General features: G+C 47.7%; 1 protein-coding gene across 1 annotated transcript in view; it reads right to left on the reverse strand.

The window, feature by feature from the left end:
• EMILIN2 (elastin microfibril interfacer 2) overlaps positions 1-20,380 on the reverse strand; it is a 272,868-nt gene that overhangs the window by 123,784 nt on the left and 128,704 nt on the right. The gene's annotated exons all lie outside the window — the stretch shown is intronic.

Genomic DNA, 20,380 nt, shown 5'->3' on the forward strand with positions numbered 1-20,380 from the left:
TTGAATTCAGCATAGCCAAACTGAAAATCGACCAGGCAGAAAAACAAAAAGACAGGGATCACCAGTTGGAACTGGCCAAGCTTCAGTTCGCAAATGGGTCCAAGGGTCCTGGACATGGTTCTGGGGCTTCCTCTCACCCACGGTTTCCAAAAGATCTGCTCAGTGTGTATGAGGAACGAAATGACATTATGGACTGGTTAAATGCGTTTGAGTATGCATGCGAGATTCAGGAGGTTGATAATGCGGATAAGATTGCATGGTTACTCAGCAGACTGCCCCATTCTGGTTGCAGTGCCATTATGGAAATGTCGAAGGCTGAGCGCGCTGATTTTGCAATGTTGAAGCAGACTCTCATTTTAAAGTTTGGGAAGACTCCGACCCAATATTTGAAAAGGTTTAGAGAGTATAAGAAAAAGGAAGGTGGTACTTGGGTGTCGTATGTAGCTGAGTCCCTGAAAAACTTGACTGGCTGGGTTGAAGGTTATAAGGTTTCTACCTTCGAAGGCATGATCAATCTGGTCATGCTGGAACACATTTTTGCTTCTTCTTCCCCGGAGCTTAAGCAGCATTTGGCCGATTCGAAGGAGATAGATCCTAAGAAGCTGGCCATTGCAGCAGACTTATGGGTGTCACATCGAGTGTCCCATAAGGACAAAACTCATCCTGGTAAGCAGGAGGAAGGGAAAAAGTCCAAAGATATGGAGGGTGGGGAATCTGCTAAATCTTCTTCCCATAAGGGCCACAAAAAGAAAAATAAGGGTAAGCCATACGAGAACTCACAGGGTAGCGGAGGTTCGCCTCCGAAACAGAACTCTGGTTATAATAAGCCTCCCTACGTAAACAGACCCAATGGGGCTTGTTTTTCTTGTGGAGCAACTGACCATGTGAAGGGGGATCCCCGGTGTAAGGTTAAACCTTTGGGGGTCCACTCCGCTAATCTGGCCTTCTCCTCCTACGAGGAAGAAGAGATTACAGGAGCATCCTTCTCCTCAGACTCGTTTCCCAGCGGGATCGAGGCTGAGGTAGTTTTAGTGTCCCTGGGTTCCTGGGAGCCTAAAGTCGCAGAGGCGTATGCTAGGATTCCGGATAATACCAAGCACTACTTTAAAGACAGTGTGCTGATCAATGGAGTGGATACTCCAGCTCTTAGGGATAGTGGGTGCAGTCGAACTGTAGTGGATTCTACCTTGGTAGACTCAGAGGAAGTTGCCAGAGCTCCTCTGATGCCCACTAAGTTGGCTGATGGCCCCCTCCGTATGTTTCCCGTGATCCCTGTTAATCTAACTTTAAATGGTACAGCAGTTAGGATTCCAGTGAGCATTCAGAGAAACGTCCCGGGAAAGGTCTTGTTGGGCAATGATCTCAGAGCTCTAGGGCTCGTAGGAGACACGGCCGAAAGACCCTACACACGGTCTCAAGCACGGGCAGCATTGGCCAAGTCCAATACGCCGCCCCAGCCGAAGGGGAAACCCAAGGCGAAAGGAGTCAACAAGTCCCGACGGGGGAAAGAGAATATTCCCCCGAGCTCGCCTACCACTGCGGTGGAGGGAGTTGGTCAATCGCCCGAGCCTGACGAGGAGATGGCGAAGCCTGAAGTGTTCGACCCCAACGACCATCCTGAACTAAAAGACTTGTTAGTTGAAGGAGGTCCTGATAGGGACGACTTCAGTAAGGGCCAACGTGAGTGCCCATCTCTGGAAGGCCTAAGGAGACAGGCCTGCTCCCAGCTTGAGGGTGAACCTCCTGGGAAGCATCGGATTTATTGGGAAGGTGGACTCCTGTACAGTGAGCCCACAGAGTCTACAGAAGGAGACCATAGGAGGTTGGTGGTTCCCCTTGCTGTTAGACCCTTCCTCCTGCAGTTGGCGCATGAAGTTCCCCTTGCTGGTCACCTTGGAATGAAGAGGACCAAGCAAAGGTTATCTATGCACTTCTACTGGCCCAAGATGGGGGTGCAAGTAGAAAGTCACTGCAGGAGTTGTGCCTCCTGCCAGTTGTCTGGTAAGGTTGGCGCGACAATCCAAGCTCCGTTGGTACCGCTCCCAGTTGTGGGGGTACCATTTGAAAGGGTAGGGATCGACATCGTTGGTCCCCTTGACCCGCAAACATCCTCAGGCAATAGGTTTATCCTGGTGCTGGTCGACCATGCAACCAGGTATCCTGAGGCCATCCCATTAAAGACTGTAACTGCCAAGTCAGTTGCAAAAGCTTTACTCGGCATATTTACTAGGGTTGGCTTCCCTAAAGAAGTTGTGTCAGATCGTGGCAGCAACTTTATGTCGAAGTATATGCAGGCTATGTGGAAAGAATGTGGGGTCACCTACAAGTTCTCTTCTGCATATCACCCCCAGACCAATGGTCTGGTGGAACGTTTCAACAGAACGTTAAAGAGCATGATTGGGGCTCTGGAGGAGCCCCAGAGAAGAAAATGGGATCTTCTTTTACCATGCTTGCTGTTTGCCTACAGAGAGGTACCACAGGAGGGTGTTGGCTTCAGCCCCTTCGAACTTCTGTTCGGTCATCCCGTACGGGGACCCTTAGCCATCGTCAAAGAGGGATGGGAGATGCCCACTCCCCCTGTTACTACCAATGTAGTTGACTATGTGCTAGGGCTCAGAAAACGGATGGTACTCCTGATGGGCTTGGCTAGTGAAAAGTTGAAGGCAGGACAAGCGCTGGTGAAACATTGGTACGACCAGAAAGCTTCCTTAATTCACTTTACCCCTGGTCAGCAAGTCCTGATCATGAACCCTATAAGGCCTCGCGCTTTACAGGACAAATGGTCAGGCCCTTACACAGTGGTGGAGCCCCTGGGTGAGGTGAACTATTTAGTGGACCTTGGAAGGCCTGGACAGGCTCCAAAAGTGTTCCACGTAAATAGGCTGAAGGCTTTCGTCCCAAGAGTCGAAATCGCAGCACTGCTACTGGCGTCAGACGTTGAGGAAGAGGAGTCAGAACCTCTTCCCGACCTGTTCCAAAGCGGTCCTTCAGATAGCTCCGTTGAGGGTGTCCGAGTGGCCCCTCACCTGACTTCTGATCAGCAGGCTGAGGTGAAAAGTTTGCTTAGGCAGTTTTCCCCCCTGTTTTCACAGTCGCCTGGTTTGACACCTTGGTGCAAACATAACATTGACACAGGAGACAGTGTACCTACCAAAAGTAGGGGATACAGGATGTCGGATAAAGTGCGGTCTTATATTAAGACCGAGGTCAACAAGATGTTAGACCTTGGGGTGATTGAACCCTCTAGTAGTCCTTGGTCCAGTCCTGTGGTATTGGTTCCAAAGGCAGGCACTTCTGAATTGAGGTTCTGCGTGGATTACAGGGCTCTGAATGCTGTCACCAAGACAGACGCTCACCCCTTGCCTCGAACTGACGAGCTGGTGGATACCTTGGGTGCCTCCAAGTACCTCAGCACGTTTGACCTGACTGCGGGCTATTGGCAAATAGCTTTAGCAGAACATGCCAAGGAGAAGACAGCATTTTCAACTCCCGACGGGCTTTACCAATTCCGGGTAATGCCGTTCGGATTGAAGAATGCACCTGCCACTTTCCAGAGGCTTGTGAATCATGTGTTGAATGGGTTGGACGAATTCTGTCTTGCATATCTGGACGATATAGCAGTTTTCAGTGCCACCTGGGAAGACCATGTGAAACACCTCGGGATTGTGCTCCAGGCTCTTCAGAAAGCCCACTTGACCATAAAGGCGAGTAAATGCCAGATTGGACAAGGCTCAGTGGTTTACCTTGGGCATGAAGTAGGTGGAGGAAGGATACAGCCTCTCCCCAGTAAAGTACAAGCAGTACAAGACTGGCCTACCCCCACTACACAAACCCAAGTGAGAGCCTTCTTAGGACTCACGGGTTATTACCGCAATTTTATGGCAGACTATGGCACCATAGCTGCTCCTCTGACTGCCCTCACAACTCCGAAGAAACCCAAGAAGGTAACTTGGACTGACGAGTGTGAGAAGGCCTTCAATGGCTTGAAAGACTCCTTGTGCCAGGCCCCTGTGCTCAGGGCCCCTGATTATCAAAGACCTTTTATCGTGCAGACGGATGCCTCTGACACTGGGATAGGAGCTGTACTATCACAAGTAGATGAGAAGGGTAAGGAACACCCTATCGGTTTTATTAGTCGCCAGCTTAAGGACAGAGAGCTCAGATGGTCCACGGTAGAGAAAGAATGTTTCTCTGTTGTGTGGGCCCTAAGGAAGCTGCGGCCCTACCTCTATGGGACCCACTTCACTGTGCAGACTGACCATAAGCCGTTAAAGTGGCTAATGAACATGAAGGGGGAGAATCCAAAGTTGCTTAGGTGGTCCATAAGTCTACAAGGCTTCGACTTCACTATTGAGCATAGGCCAGGTGTCCAACATAGCAATGCTGATGGGTTGTCCAGAATGTTTTACCGACCTGAACAAGAGACTCATCCAGGGGTGGATTAGTTCCCCCTGTCCATAGTCTGGGAGGGGCGAGTGTTAGGAAAGATTTCGTTATTGTAGGGAACTTTCCTTCCATGTGGCAACCCCTAAACTTTTTGCTATTGTTTTCAACCTGTTTCTTGACTTTGCCAGAGAAGTGCAGCCTTCTGCCGTACTCCTCTGGGCTTTCGCTCCTTTCTTACGGGGAAACTGACATGCCCTTAAGACAGTCAGTACCGGGGAACGCTGTTTCCCGTAGTTTCTTTTACTGTGTCGCCATTTTAGTGCAACACGACACAAGAGGGCACTGTAAGCTAAGTTACAGCTCTCTTGGGTCTCTAGCCTTCTACAGACCCTAGACACTCTTGTAGGATGGTTTTTGGATCGGTGCAAGTCATTCAGGGACTGGGCTGGTGGCAGCGATCATTTGGTTTATTTTGAGCTCCTTTTGCCGTTCTGAGCACCGTTTTGCCGCGAACACAAAAGGGTGGCCCGGCTACCCAAAATGGCCGGACCACGAGGCTCCTTTGTCTCGTCCACTGTCCGTCTTGCTCCCTTTACCTTCCCCCGGGTCAGGCGACCCGGGGCCTTCCTTATTTGGGCATGTAGTTTCCCGCGAAACACGGTTGCTTTCGCGGGCTTCTACATGTCGTTTGAGTGCCCCCAGGATGTGGGCTGGGCTGTCTGGTCCCAATACACATCCTGGGTGCCAGAGAGTCTAGGGTGGTGTGAATGCCTGGGACCACCGTGGTCCGTGATTGGTCCACGTATGGTATGTGTGTTGATGAGCGGATCTCCCATTGGCTCCCCTCCGTTTTGGCGCGAAGGGAACCGTGGATAAGAGGGAGCTGGAAACACCACTGCCATGTCGATCTCCTGAGTTCTTACGAACCCAGGGATACAGGAGCCAAGTATCCTGCGAACACGAGGCTGGACCGAGGAATCACTGGTGACCCCCTGAAGAACTTCTGCTCCTCATTGCTGTCGTCCGGTGAAGCCCTTTCCACCTAAGATCGAACAAGAAGGCCTGTACTGGCGCTTCGACCTATTGGAATAGCAGGACCAGCTATTCCCGGCACCTTCATCAACTCCTGCCGTAAGCCTTCGGAAGTGTCTCTGGGCCATCCAGTTGACTGACCAGCTTACTAAGGAGTCCTGCTCTGTAATCGCCGACAGGTTGGGTGGTATTCTGAGTCCGGGGCACGCTCACACGCTTCGTTTGCTTAGCAACCCTAAGCTAGAGGTGAACGGTGCTCGTTTGGCTTGAATACACCCGGCCGTTCCGTTGCCCTGCCGTGGCGACAAAACTGTGCAGGATTCTTCGATCGGGACGTCTTTTTACTCTGCACGACGACGAGACGTTCCCTGCTCTTCAGAACCTGCCAGAAGCTGCATCTATCGAGGAGAAGCTCGGGCCTGCTTGCTTCGGGGACCGGTGAGTAGATTAGCTAGGATCTGGTCGCCCTCCTGCAGTGCCCTTTGCTTTTCCCCGCTGTGAATACAGCACCCCTTGTCCGTACTCGCGCCCTGCTTCTGCCTCACAGTGGAGGCTGCGCTAGAGTCGCGGACCGTGTTCTCCTTCATTAGAGCTCCCTACAGAGCTGTTCAACGTCCTCCGAAGAGCTTCACCTTCTGCCCATTGGCACCGGCGTGTGCAGGTACTTTTGAGCGCTAGGCTCCACTCTTCGTAGGGATTGGACTACCATCCAGTTAGGGGCCTCAGAAGGCGGACATATCACTCGCATTGGTTCGCACTGCCTGTTTTCCTTCCCCTGCAGGTGGATAACATATTTCGTGCTGCTAATGCTGTGAAACTGTGTATTCTGTATATATATTGGGTGGATAGTGTATGTGTTGGTTTAATATCGTTGTATATTGCTGCTTTTACTGTGGTTATTAGTTTCAAGGCCTTATAATAAATGTGTATCTATTTTTGATATAAACAACTGTTTGGAGTAGTTTGTAAGCGCTCTTGCTTTGTGTGCTCATTGCGAGCTTTCAGTCACCCTCACCCCTCTTGAGACCTAGTCTTGACCGCCGCGATCGCTACCTTGATTGGTCTGGCTTGTCCAGAGGTTACCCTGTTCCAAGTAATTAGGTTGGCCTTCTGAACTTCTGCGCCACCAGGACAGAGTTCAGAAATCCGTCTTAACAATTACCAAAGGAGGGAAACGGTGAACAACGAGCGAGGAGAAGGAATAAAGAGTGGTGGAATAAAATAGTGGAGATGGGAAATGATAGTGCAGCGGCACAACAGTTCATCAGATGAGGTGGGGAAAGGAATGAAGGCAAACCGAATCAGAATTGAGGAGGGGGAAAGGAAAGCGAGCAAGAGTCAGAGCGAGAAGGAGACAACAGAGGTGGGTGAAAGAGACAGAGGGTGCAAGAAGGAAACGACGGAGAAAGACAAGGCAGAGGAGGTTGAGAACAAGATTGCTATAGAGGGGGTGCAGGAGGAGGAGAAGGGAGGAAAACAACTGAAAGGGGGGGTTCAAGTGGACAGAATGGATGTAAATGTAAGGAGTTGAGACGAAGGAATGAGCGGGATGGCGAAATAGCGAGAAGGCCAGAGGAAGGGAAGGTGAAAGTGCCAGTAGAAGAGACGGGGGCCGACAAGAGTAGAGAGGAAAGGAGGAGAAAAGGGGTTGAGAAAAATGAGGGCAAGGGGGAAAATCTTAACCCTACGCCTAATTATGCAGTGGTGAAAAGTGGTCTGGTGGCAGTGCATAGTCTGGACCAGACATCACTCTATCCACGCCTGCAGCTCCAGCGAGGGGGAGAGAAACATGTTAATTCAGGGGCCCAACACAAGCTAAACAGTTTGACACTGGCCCCCATCCAGACAATCCCTAGTCACCAGCAGTGGTGGTGGCGGGCATATTACACATCCAGGTGAATCAACCCGACTTTCTGGCCAGACCCGCCCAGCCAAGAAAGGTTCTACCAAGAAAGAAGTGCGCGCACTTAATATCCCAGAGACTTTGAGGGACTGTTTTGCTGCCGTGAAGGTGGATTAGTTCAGGGTAGAGAATGAAGGTCGGAAGCCATGGTCAAGAAGAGAAGCTACTGTATTTGTACATACTACAGAAGCCCACCTGTAGGATCAGGCACATCCAGTTCTGATGCACTCAATAAAGGAACTAGTCTATGATCCCTTGGCTGTAACAATTGCCATAAGAATGAAAAAAATAAATGTCACCCCTCCAATGACGAATCCACGACTTAGGAATCCCAATGCATTACCAATGGTATGTATGGAGGACTAACCCAGGCGTCCATACATACCAAGATTTAAATTATGTCTTTATGTGTGAGGTTTTGGCTTGGAACCAATGGAGAACTGTGTGTAGGAACGAGGGTTGCCGGTTGCCGCATGGTGGGAGAATGGTTGTACTGGTAATGAAACAGATACATTTTACAGGGATAAGCTCATCAGTGGTTGTTGAGATGTTCCTTGCAAACAAGAGTCTTCATTTGCCTTTTGAAGTGCAGGAGCGAGGTAGCCGTCCAGATGCGTGCTGGAAGGTTGTTCCAACGTACGGTTGCGTAGCAGGTTCCTTTCTTGTTTTCCAGCCTGGTGGTATTGTGGCTTCTTGTGTTGGCCTTTGAAGATGTTGAGTGTTAGAGCCAGGTAGGTTGGAGCCATGGTTGCCACAGACTTGTATGTGATGCAGGCTCTCTTGGAAGTGATGTGGACCAGTATGACTAGTCAGTGTGACCAGGAGAAGGTTTCTGAATGAAGGGGCAGGTACATGGTAGGTTTGGGTTGGCTGTGGGTGAAGCTGAATGGATATGTTGTTGTGGTCTGTCAGATTAATGGAAACAGAGGCAGGCAGGCAGCTGATGTTCATCGATGCAGAGTACTGGGCCAAGAGCATTGCCTTTTTTGTGTTTTCAGTGATTCGTTGATTTATGCTCAAAGTGCCCAATAGCTCAAAGAGGGCTTCTTTGAATTTCATGTTGGCGTGGGGTGGGTACCTTGGAAGGGGAAGTCTCAGAGAAGTATGCGGTTGATGGAAGCTGTTGTGAAGAGGTCACTCATTTCCTACATGAAGGCCATGTTGCTCCGGGGTGGTCGGTAGAGCAAATGAAGAGGTATTACCCGAATTGTTTGTTTGCAATTGTTCGAATGCACAATTGACCGAATTTAAAGGGTCACAATTTACCTTTTCACAATTGACCGCACACATATATATATATATATATATATATATATATATATATATATATATATATAGAATGGTTTGGGGTGGGTTTGGGTTGGGTGGGGGGTTGCGGGGGGTTTCCCCCCGCATATATGTTACAATTGACCTTCACAATTTGGTCAATTGTCAAAAGGTCAATTGTAATTCGAGCAATTGTCAAACGAACAATTCGTACACATCCAATGAAGAAGGTTCTTTGTGTATAAGAGGGTGGCAAATTATTGTAATTGGTTATTTATAGCGCACTTAATACCCAGAGGTATCTAAGCGGGACCCGGGGATCGAACCTGTGTTGCTCTGCGTTGGCGTTGCCCCTGACCTATCCTCCTGAGCCAAATGAGATGTTACATGGAATCGAGTTTGGTTGGTTCTTGCATGATACAAGACCTTAAGCTCTTGTGAATGACTGAAATACTTCTTCCCAGTATCCTTTTGCAATTGCGGTTGTGTACATTGTAGCCTGAATAGATATGTACATCAAGGATGCATGTGGAGATAAGGGTGGAACCACGTCTCTGTTTGTTTGTTTGTTTGTTTGTTTGTTTGTTGATTTATTCATAGTGCGCACGAGACCCTCGGGTATCCGGGCGCAAGACATAAGATTACGTTCAGCTTAGTTACATAGGTACAAGACATACATCATACGATCATATAAGAACACAAATTACATGCAGGACTAATCACAAAGTAGTAGGAGTCAATATACAGAAAAGTATACACTGAGAAAGAGCATGAAGATCAGGTACAAGGTATAGCAAGAATATTTAAGCTGGCATCTGTGTAGTGATGGTCACTATGTCATGGCGATTTACTTGTCGTTTTCTTTTAGCCAAACAGTCATGTTCTGTCTAAATTTGGCCAAGGTTTGGTGTTCTCTTAGGTGAAGAGGCATGGAGTTCCACAGTTGAGCTGCCTTAACTAGGAAGCTGGATCCCCCAATGGTGCAATGGTGGAAAGTTTAAAGTGTGGTACAAGGAGACAGTTGGAATTGGCTGATCTGGTCGGTCTGAGGGATGTTTTTCTGTGATACAGAGCGTGCCGAGGCGGCATGAGGTGATGTCTGCATTGTCTGCAGCGCAGAGTACTGCAGTCTGAGCCCTGATCAATAATAGGTGGAATTCATGGTTGGGCTGCTTGTGCATGTGTGAGCTCCAGTGATATGTAGATATTGTGTATATTAAATGAGCAGGTGTGCAACGCATGTGATAGGTATAACTGCAATGAGCTAAGAGGTCAGGATAAGAGGGGTTGGAAGTGTGGTGCACATAGTGTGGGGCTTAGTTCAAGTAGGCTGCACTGGGCTCTTAGCCATTGGGATGTTTGATCCACACAGGGACATGCAAGACTCCTGCTGGTCCTTGACACACTTTGCCAGAGATCCACGGGTCGATAAGGCCCAGAGAACCGGAAATGAGGCAGGTAAAGCAGAAGTTCTGCCAATCAGTGAACTGATCCCTTCCACCTCCATCCTGGTACTTGCCCCCGACTTCAGATATTAAGGGGATGACCCCATTGTTTGGCATTGCAGACATCAGTACTATCAAACAGGGTCTGACAGTGACAACAAGAGAATGGGTGACACAAGCTGTCTGCGAAGGCCAGTGGTAGGAGTGTGCGCAGGAGACCATGTTGTTTTGTGTTGCTTTGCCATGTTATGCCTTTTCCTGGCTCGCTATGACTTTTAACGATTTCTATGCAGCTTGTGCCTGGCTAAATGGGCCTTCTTCATTCTTTGCGCCTCTCACTAACCTACTCACGATTTTACTTTCTCCATGTTATACCGCGCCCATTGAGTAGCTATTCACACACTGCAGGTGACACCAGCTAGTCCCCACTCTACCTCACACACCAACGAGCTTGGCACGCACAGATCTCCAGCCACCCTTAACACATCCTTGCTCTCAGGGCAGAGCTCGTTAGGAGAAAACTGAGCAGGACAGATACACCGGGGCATCCCTTCTGGAAACACGCATGCCAAGGGCCCCACCAGCACACAGAGCCCTGGCACCTCTGCTCTGCCTGCAGCAACACAACAGTAAAGTAGAATTATACTGCTCCTACTAACCAAATCCAACCCATTTTGTGCAGGTTCCAAAGTACCAAGAGACCATGAAAATGGCAGCAGTGCGCTATGTAAAACCCAATAAAATAACTGCATGATCTTGGCCAGGACTATGGTAATGCGGTTGTAATTGTTATCTCGCTGCACTGCACTCACAAGGCACAGTAGGTTTGTCCTCATCCTGCCCTGTATTTGTTTCTTCTATCCCATGTTCCCTCCCTGCTGCCCTGTGGGCGCTTTGAAACAGAATTGACTTATCGTATAAGCACCTTACAAGCGGACAATAAATACATTAACTTAAATCTCCAGGGAAAACACAAAGTGTCGAAGGGGCTGCCCTAGTCGACAGAAAGCAACAACCGATTCTATGTTTTCCTACCAAAAAAAACCTGGCTTTTCACTTGAGCCATGCCCCCTCTACCACCTATATCACTTATGTATGTACTGCCAAGCATTGAATGTACCTGGTCTGCAACAGCGCCCTGATGTCCTTGGGCATAGGCGCTTTACAAATGTAAAAAAGTAAATAAATAAATAATGGCCCATACACTGAATTCCTATCTAGCCAATTGTTGATGGTGAAGATCTGGCAAGCACTTCAGGTCACTCAATCGTCGGGGTGCCCCCCAGATTTGAATCTTATTATTAATGTACTTTAGCAAGACCCCGCTTTCTCTCTCGAATAAACCACACGCGATTATTCTTTTAAACAGGCAGGAGCGCTCTGCTGCTCTTTATAGTGGGACTGGGTAGCTCAGAGGGCCGAGGGCATGCTCGGAGATCTATACGTCCCAGAGTCACCGGATCGGCTCAGCCTTTTATCCTTCTGAGGTTGATAAAAGGAGCATCATTGAGATGAATAAAACCTACTGCTTGAGCGCAAACTCAGTTTCTGGTGTACACTTTTCAATGATATGATAGGTTATTTATAACACGCCAAATACCCAGAGGTTTCTAAGTGTGGAGCCGGGTTTCGAACCTGTGTTGCTCCGTGTCGTCTTGCTTCTAAGGCGAGCATGTTGCCCCTGAGTTATCCTCCCAAGAGGTGCTGTGTCACCAGGAGCTTCTATCAGCAATGAAGCCCGCTGCTGGATCCAAGCACTGCAGCCTTAATGGTGCTCCACAGCCACACACTGAAGCCATTACGTCAACGAGGGGGGAGCTAATTCTGAACAGCTCTATTCTATGGAAAATGTCTGCCAATGATGGACAAAGATGTGTACGGGTGTCTATATGCTCTCTTCTGTTATTATAAACCTGCCCGCAAACTGCTCATGGGCTGGCTGGACTGTAGACCACCTGCAGTGAGCGTCGAGGCCAGCTTGCCTAAATGGTGCCCAAGAGCCATCGCGACATTATGACACGACTACTTTCCACCCATTGGCTGGGCGTCTTGTGGTCTTGCACATCCCAGCTGCCTCCAAATCTGTGCTTGTGAATGCGATTGATATGTCGGCCCTGCCCTATAAATTAGGGTGAGGTTAGCTGTTGCCACAGCTGCCCGTGATTAAGTCAGTATGCTGCTGTGCTCACGAAATATAGCCCACGCCGAATAATCACTGGAGAAACAGCTCAACTGAGCAAACAGAACCTACTGTACTTGGACCATTAGTTCTCTCCATTAACAATCATTCCTCTAGCCGGGAGAAATGACCCCAGAGAACCCACCATGGGTCAAATGGAATAATACGTGGTGCAAGGACTTTCTGCATCCAACGCAAAGTTACGTTTTACTGCCCCCGTCCTGCGCCACGCGGTCCCATTTGCTACTTTTGGGAGAAATCTGGGCTCCGTTGTTGGTGGCACCACTTGTGGATGCCCAATATTTTCTTGCCATAAAAAAAGCACTGTCCGGGGTCCCAGTCACAAGAAATGAATGGGATGGTACAATTCCCAAAGAGAAATGTGTGGTGCAAAGCCACTCGTAGGTGCTTTGCATTTCACTGGTGAATTAAGGAAAGGAAGTGTAACCTGCTTCCGTGAGGAGTGCGGTAATCAGGGTAAACTAGAGGTGGTAGCCTGTCCGCTGATCAGCGTGCTTTGTGGTCAGTCACAGGATGGAAGAGATTCCCCATCAACACAGGCAACACAACTTGGATGATGGTTGCGAGGACCATCGAGTGTGCTCTTGTACGCTTCTGGCACTCGGATCCTACAGAATCTCCATCTTCACACATGCCGACTCGGCACAATTGTCGCACTGCATCTCTCCGATGCGTCCGTGCGTCCTCTTAGTGAAAAAATGTTTTGTAAAGTTACTTCTGATTTGCTTTGTCAATTTTAGCTCAAATCGTGACCACTAGTCCTACAACCACTCTTCCACACAAAAAATGCACCATTGTATTGGTTTTGAGCTTTTTGTGTAGCACCCATTCATCCAAAGTCTCGCGGCGTCGGGGGATTCTAATTATAATATTAGTTGGCGAAGCTGCATTTTCAAAGCTAAGCTGGTCTTGAACAGAGCAGTTTGGAGATCTCAGAGTTGCTTTGCGATCATATTCCATTATGTGAGGCCACAGCATACTGTCAAAGGCTGGCCCACGCATATTGTACATCTGTACCGAGGAGAGCATTCTAAATCCAGATGTGGTAACTGGGGTAAGTGTTAGAGAATTGGCAGCGTTCCCAGATCAACCTCTCCCGGAGTGTGTTCCTGTGCCAAGACCGCTGAGTGGGATCAACCAGGCAAGGTTCGTTCTTCTACAAAATCTGCATTTTTCTACACAGATTTCATCAGAAACCCTTCACACAGTACATTCCACCCCAACTGACTTCCCAAAGCCACTATCTGCTCTACCCTCCTCAAATCTCATGCAAATGAAACTAATCTGCACAGGGCATCGATGTTCAAGAATAAAGGAAAGCGAGGAAAATGCTACGGTTCAATATGTAAAGAGGAGCCCAAATCCCCCGCGGAATTGTTACTTTGGTTTCTTCTGATAGATCATGGCGTGCCATGGCAACTTGTACTGCAGTGATGCTCCTGAGGGATTATTTAAATGTGTGCATTACATCATCGAATCCATCTTAACCACTATTGTGTCTGTGTTTACATGTTTGGGCCTTCACTCACAATACCTTTGGTTTGACCATTCACTAGTTCGTGACCGCCTCTCTAATCTGCCACCAACCTGTCTATATCCTTCCTAAATCCAAAGGAGATCTGAACCATGAGGTGCACCTGCCTTTTTTCTGCTGGTTATCCACGCCCCTACACGCCCCAGCATTACTCGCACCGCGCAACCGCTTCCACAGAATCCCATAGGAGAATCCCAGGATGCATTTCCTATTTACCGTCCTGTAAGACTTCCCACGCAGGCAGTGCTGCTGCTGCGTAAGACTTCTGTGTTCTCAGTGCCTGTCTTGGGACGCCACAAGCCTAAGCTGACGCCCCAGGCCACTTTTCATCTAATTCCCACTTCATTTATCTTAATCCCTCTGGGGGATTCCCAGGAAGGTCATTTCACCAAAATGCCAGGGGTAGCGGAAGTGACACCATATGACCCTTGACCTATGATGACATCACAGGAAGTGATATCATTTGATGCCACGCCGAAGTAATATCATGGGAAGCGATGGAACACGACCTTTCACCGCTTGGCAAAACAGGAAGTGGTATTACATAGCATTGTTCCTAAGTACAGTACAAAAAATATGGTTACGATATCATTATAATGTGATATACATTTCATACAAGAATGGATCGCCATATGTATGGTTAAGATCAGTGGGTATAGGCCCATATTATCAAATTACTGTGAATGCAAGCAGACGTCCATGACCAAATGATAATGATGTGTTATTATATAGCACTTAAGCTTAAGCACTTTCTTTAGAAAACATACAATATCACCCAACTTGTGTTGGTACTCATTTATCGACCTCAGAAGGTTGAAAGGCTGACTACATCTGTAACTGACCCCCTGAAGTGTGCCTGAAATAAACCTTTAATGAGTCTAGCAATTATTGTATAGAATTCAAGAAAGACAAATTATTTGGTATTCGTATCCTTTCTTATGTAGGGACACTGCTGAAAGTGTTAAGACTTGTGGAACTCCCTGTTCTTTTTTTGTCTTTTTTTAAATAAGTGGACTGAACAAGAACGTCAGCCACCCCAGAAGTAAAGAGCCACATGGTGCTGGCCACAGCCCAGGAGCTTGATTTAAAACATTTTTTTGAAGGTTTTTCCCATTTTATTTGTAGGGGTAGCAAGGGACACCACTGGGGTGGCAAGGGAGACCTCAGGGGTCGCAGTTTCGACCCCCGGCGACCCCTAAATGACGTCCCTGGGGATTCCTACCACGACACTTCCTCATACCATCTGCACACGGCCATACATAATATCCCATCACCGTGCATTGCAACTTATGAATTCCTTGCGCAGCACTGGCTCATGAACCAATCCTGGTGGAACCTTATTTCCCTCCCGTTTTAACATCTAGCCAGCTTTGCCTCCTGCCACCAGGCCCGATCCTGACCCAGCTCAACCCACTGCTCTCATCCCAGTGCTGTTCATCACGTCGTCCTCTTGAAACTGTGCCAGAGAGTTCATTGGAGAAGACGTCCATATCTGTCTGTCTTCATTTGTTTGACTGGCTAGCCATTGTGTTAAATAAAACTCAATCAGTAATTGAGTGCTGCAGACCCAGCGCCATCAACCGCACACTAAGAATGATGGATGGATCTTTTTCAAGGAACACATCCTGAGTCCTGGATAGGCTGCTGCAAGACCATCACACTGACATCACTTGGCTTAGGTGTGAAGACATGTGAGATAGCATGACTGGATCATGAGCAAAGATATGCCAGAGAAGAGTGTCTGATACAGATGCCTGGCACAAACACATGCAGGGCCCGTTGGCCCACCGGAGTCCGCCCAGCACCAGGACTTGGAAGCAAGTCTCTAAGAGGATCAACCTTATTCTCATACTTAGAGATGACCAAAACCCAGCAGACCTGAAAAGTCTGGACAAAAAAAATAGTTCTTTAGAAGCACAATGCTGGCGAAATGGATGCTACTGAGACTTTGGAAGTCCACCAAAGGGTGAATCAATAAATTGCTCACAATATCTATCACTTAACCATCTATTCACAAGTGCAAAGATGATCTGAAAATGGGTCACGTGATCTGGTCCTCCTTTTTGACATGGCCACGAAGTGTAGCTGGGGCAAAAAAGCCTGACAAGCGTTGTTCTCTTTTCTACTTGATTTTTATCCAACTGGTTGTTTGAGGAAGGATTTCAGTACCTTATAAAAGCAAAAACAAAAATAAATGAAATAATAGAAATCAGGATTCCTTCTCCCTGCCCCCTCCCTTAAAAGGGTATCCTCTGAACTCTATATCTGCCCTCTTGGATCTTATAAGAGTTACTATCGGATCGGGCTGAGGAAGCGTCTGCCTGAGCATAGCCTTCTACAGGAGTGGTCTCTTTTCTTTGTCCCCCAAAGGGAAATACTCTTTTCTGCGTTGGAACAAAGCAGATTTTTCACCCACTTGGCATGACCTAATGAGTCCCTAGAACTACCGGCATTGATACGATTGGCCTCATTCTGAGTTGGACAGAAGTTCCCAGGGAAATATTGCCAAACATCTAGCCTGTTACCGCCACTCAATCTGGCAAGTTAACTGCCAGATTATGAGTGGGGTAACGATAATGGTAGACCCCAATTCATGAAATCCAGAGGACTCCATGGTGAAATTGGAAGAGTCATCTGGGCTGCAATTCCACCAGCAGTAATTCATCCAGTTTTTGTTGGTAAAGAGGAGGAGATATCTCCAAGCAAGGGCCTGGGTTATTTCCTGCCGCTAAACGTGTAATCTGGCGATGCAGAAAAATGGCAGTCAAGCAACAATAACATCCACTTTTTATTTCCCCGCAAAATGAATGAGCCACTATGTGTTAGTATCTCTTGGACTATCTAAAAGGCTGATCCATGCTTGGGCGCAGATGGCAATACTGCAATCGGCGTGGCCAGGGTTGCCATGAGATCCACCCCATACCAGTCCCAGGCCTGGCATTGCATGGAAAGTGCGGGCACTGGGCCTATTTGGCTACTCCACCCCACCACCTTACCAGCCAGCCAGGGGACTTCATCGCAACATCTTCATCTGAGACCTACTCAGAATTATTTTCAGTTTCTGGACTGTTGTGGTTCATGACTGGCACTTTGATCTCTTTTGCTATCCACCAAACCCTCTCAATCGTCCTCGCCCATTTTCACCCCGCTTGAAACCTCCCAGCATGTGTAATAATGATCACTGTTCGAGATTGCGATGTTTCTGGTTATGCGTCCTTACATTAATGCTGACATCTGCAGGGATCAAAATTAGGATTTGTTGATCAGGAGCAAAAAGCAGCTCCTTTGTATCTGGCATCACCCATTAGGCAGGAGCTACCTCTGGGGAACCAGGAGTCAGTCCAAAGCGCGCTGCACATCTAACATGTGTGCAATATGCAAAATCTAATTTTCTTCCATTAAATATTATACAATATCCTTTAAATATCCCTTCGGTGTGTTCTTTATTCACCTTTTAACATATCCCCAAATCTACACAGTTAATATCCCATGGCTATGTTCGTCTGGCAACACTTGCCTGGGGAATCAAAAGTAACTCCTGGTAGCTGGTAGTTTCAAGTTAACCAGGCTCCCCTTGGCTATAACCCAGAGCTGAATAGCTTCCAGATCCTGGCAATTTCCAACCTTGTATCTGTACGTATGAACGATCTGACATATTAGTCGAACATGTGGATTTCATTGGCACCTCTTCTTAACTTGGTCTATCGCTTTGCTTGCTGAGCGTTATACTTATATAATACAATAAACTACAATGGAGTTAAGAGCGGAAGGGGCGATAGAAGGTGGGGGGGGGCGTGAGAGGGAGAACAGAGTATTTCCTAAATCAATACAAAAAGATCCATGAGATCATAAAAGCTCAGCTAGACTAGTCTGCATTGACTATTCTCGGGTGAAACTATACCACATTTACTTGTTGTATAAGAGCCTAATCAATGCACAATAAATAAATAAATAAATTCGTTTATGATTTTCAAAACTTACAGCAATAGCAATTAGGAGGGCAATAAAAATGATCATTCTATGCAATTCTCATTAAACCAGAACAGATCATAACACAAAGTGCAATGGAGAACATCAACCACAAGATCACTAAGTCACTGACTAACAGGGGAAATGTTAAAATAAGCAGTATATATGTTTAAAAACAACGACAAGATTACACTTATGTACGTAGTTCCAAAAGTAGAGTAGACACACAAAAACAAAAACAACAAAAAATGATTATATTATTTGACATTGATTATGCAGAACCACACAACAGAACCCCAACATCGCGGGAGTCACCAACTGTGTCAGAGTTATCCATATAAGTCATTAAAAGATGTCCACACCTCTTCATATATATCAGAGCGACCCTTTTTGTGCACACTACCTTCTCATAATTAAAAAGAACAATTAAATAATTAAGTCAGATATCAACTTGAGGCTTTTTTCCTTGTTTTCCACACGTTTAAAATATGTTTCTGAGCAGTTATCTGTGCTCTCGCAGTCCACAATTTCAAGCTGTATTCGGTGTGTATGCTACATCATGGTATAGTATGTTTTGGGCACTTTGGAACACTAGTATTCAGTGCTAACTCAATAGGAGATACTTTCATGTACTGATCTGAAGGCGTTTACCTGTTCCTTGGTAAGTGATCTGATTCTTTTTACCACAGCGGATGCCAGACTGAGTGGCTTCTGGCTGTCTGCCTCCTGACTGCTCCCATTGTTGTCTATGGAATGTCATCTGTCCAGCTCTAGCCCTCCAGAAGCATAATGGTGTGGCACCACTTCCCACTTTAGAGCCTTCAGAATCCCAGGATGTCTTTCATTTGCTCTCGTTGTTTTGCTCACCTCCACCTCTCTGAGGAAGTGTCTTCCTTGTTTCCCAAAAGGTTCACATGCACCTACACTCTATTTGGCCCTCTTGCCCCACCGGTGTGTGTAGAAGTGGTCCTTGTGGAATTTCAGTGGAAAGTACGCCTGGAGGGATCGAGGTAAACAACCAAGTTTTCAGGGCTTTTCAGAAAGCCCAACATGAGGGTTCTGCTCTAAGAGAAGGTGGCAAGGAGTGGTAGGTTTATTGAGTTTGAGGGCTAAGCGTAAACGTCCTATGTTGGGATGCCCGCTCTTTACTCGGCATACACTCTATATTTGGGTCTTCTACTGGGATGGTTTTGGTAACAGCGGAGCTGCGAGCCATTCAAATCCATCACCTCTGGCCTCCATCTTAAGCAGCACAGCTTCCCACAGAGCTCAGGCACACCTGACTGACAGGTTAACTGAGCAGCCCTGCTGTGAATACGCCTGCCACTCTAGATGCAAATGGGAAACTTGGACATGAGCCTAGTCCCTTCTTACTAGCAGAGGGGCTTTAGGGTGTGACATTTGACACTAAAATCACAACATCTAGCTCATAGGTAAAGGGTGGGTGCCAGAATATCACTTCTGGGGCGTAGTGTAGCATGAACACTGCTGCTAGCTTGCTAGTGTTTTGGGGGTTATTGCACGCATCTGCAGATTCGCGGTTTATCTCGACCGGTTGCTGCATTTCGTAGAGGTGGCCTTGAACTTTCACGCGTTTAGCACAAGAGGCTACAGATTTTCTACAGTCAGTCTGACCAGAATTCTTACTGACACTCTGATGCCAGCACCTGCTTGCAGTAGCTCCACACAAGCCTAGAGAAGCCCGCCATCGGGTCTGACAGGATAGCGCTCAAAAACATGCCATCTTCCCAGTGCCTTAAGTGGCACTACAAAATGAGCTGGGGCTCATGAAGGGGGCGTGGCCTAACAGCGGGGTCACCTGCTGGCTCGTTAGGCCACGCCCCTTGATGAGCCCCGGCTAAATGAGCTATAGGTACCCCTGCCAGGAAGCCTTTTGTAGAGATCAGGGCCCGCTGATCTCTGCACTTATTTTCTATAGGCTTGCCTAATAGGGGACAGCGCGTCGCCTATTCAGCCTTAAAGGTGGCACTGGCCCTCACCAGCTGGGGAGGGGCAGCGTCACTATTAAGGCTGAAAGGGTGAGGTGCTGGAAGCTGAGGCCGTTTTTCCTGATGACTGAAACTCCCTCAAATACGCGGGAGCTTCAGGATTTAGAACACAAGGCCTCTGCTTCCAGCGGCCTCACGTTTTCTCCATAATGTTAGCGCTGCCCCACGGGCATCTCTTGCTTAAAGGGATGCCTCGCAGGTGTGGCGCCACCATTATGACTGAAGGGCATTTTTTTCTGAAGCCTGAAGCTCTCGCACACGAGCGAGAGCTTCAGGCTTTGGAAAAAAAGCCTTTTTGTGTAGTGGCCCTGGCCCACTTAAAGCCCTGCACCTACCCATAAACACATACCAGAAGAAACCAAGTTTCTCAGGAGGATAGTTCATGGGCAACGTGCTCGCCTTGGAAACAAAACGACATGGAGCAACACAGGTTCGATCCCCGGGTCCGCGCTTGGAAAACTCTGGGTATTAAGCACACTATAAATAACCTATCATATCATACGTCCGGTCGTGCGACCGACCAAGTCGGTTATAAAAACTTCAGCCGTGTAGAGGGGTCCGATTTTTAAAGCATCCCAATTGGAGGCCTGTGCTTCCCTAATCTGGATAGCACCTTTTGTAAAAATAAAAAAAAAA

This window comes from Ambystoma mexicanum, chromosome 5q (assembly GCF_040938575.1).
Source record: "Ambystoma mexicanum isolate Mex_15411 chromosome 5q, UKY_AmexF1_1, whole genome shotgun sequence".
Classification (NCBI taxonomy): domain Eukaryota; kingdom Metazoa; phylum Chordata; class Amphibia; order Caudata; family Ambystomatidae; genus Ambystoma; species Ambystoma mexicanum.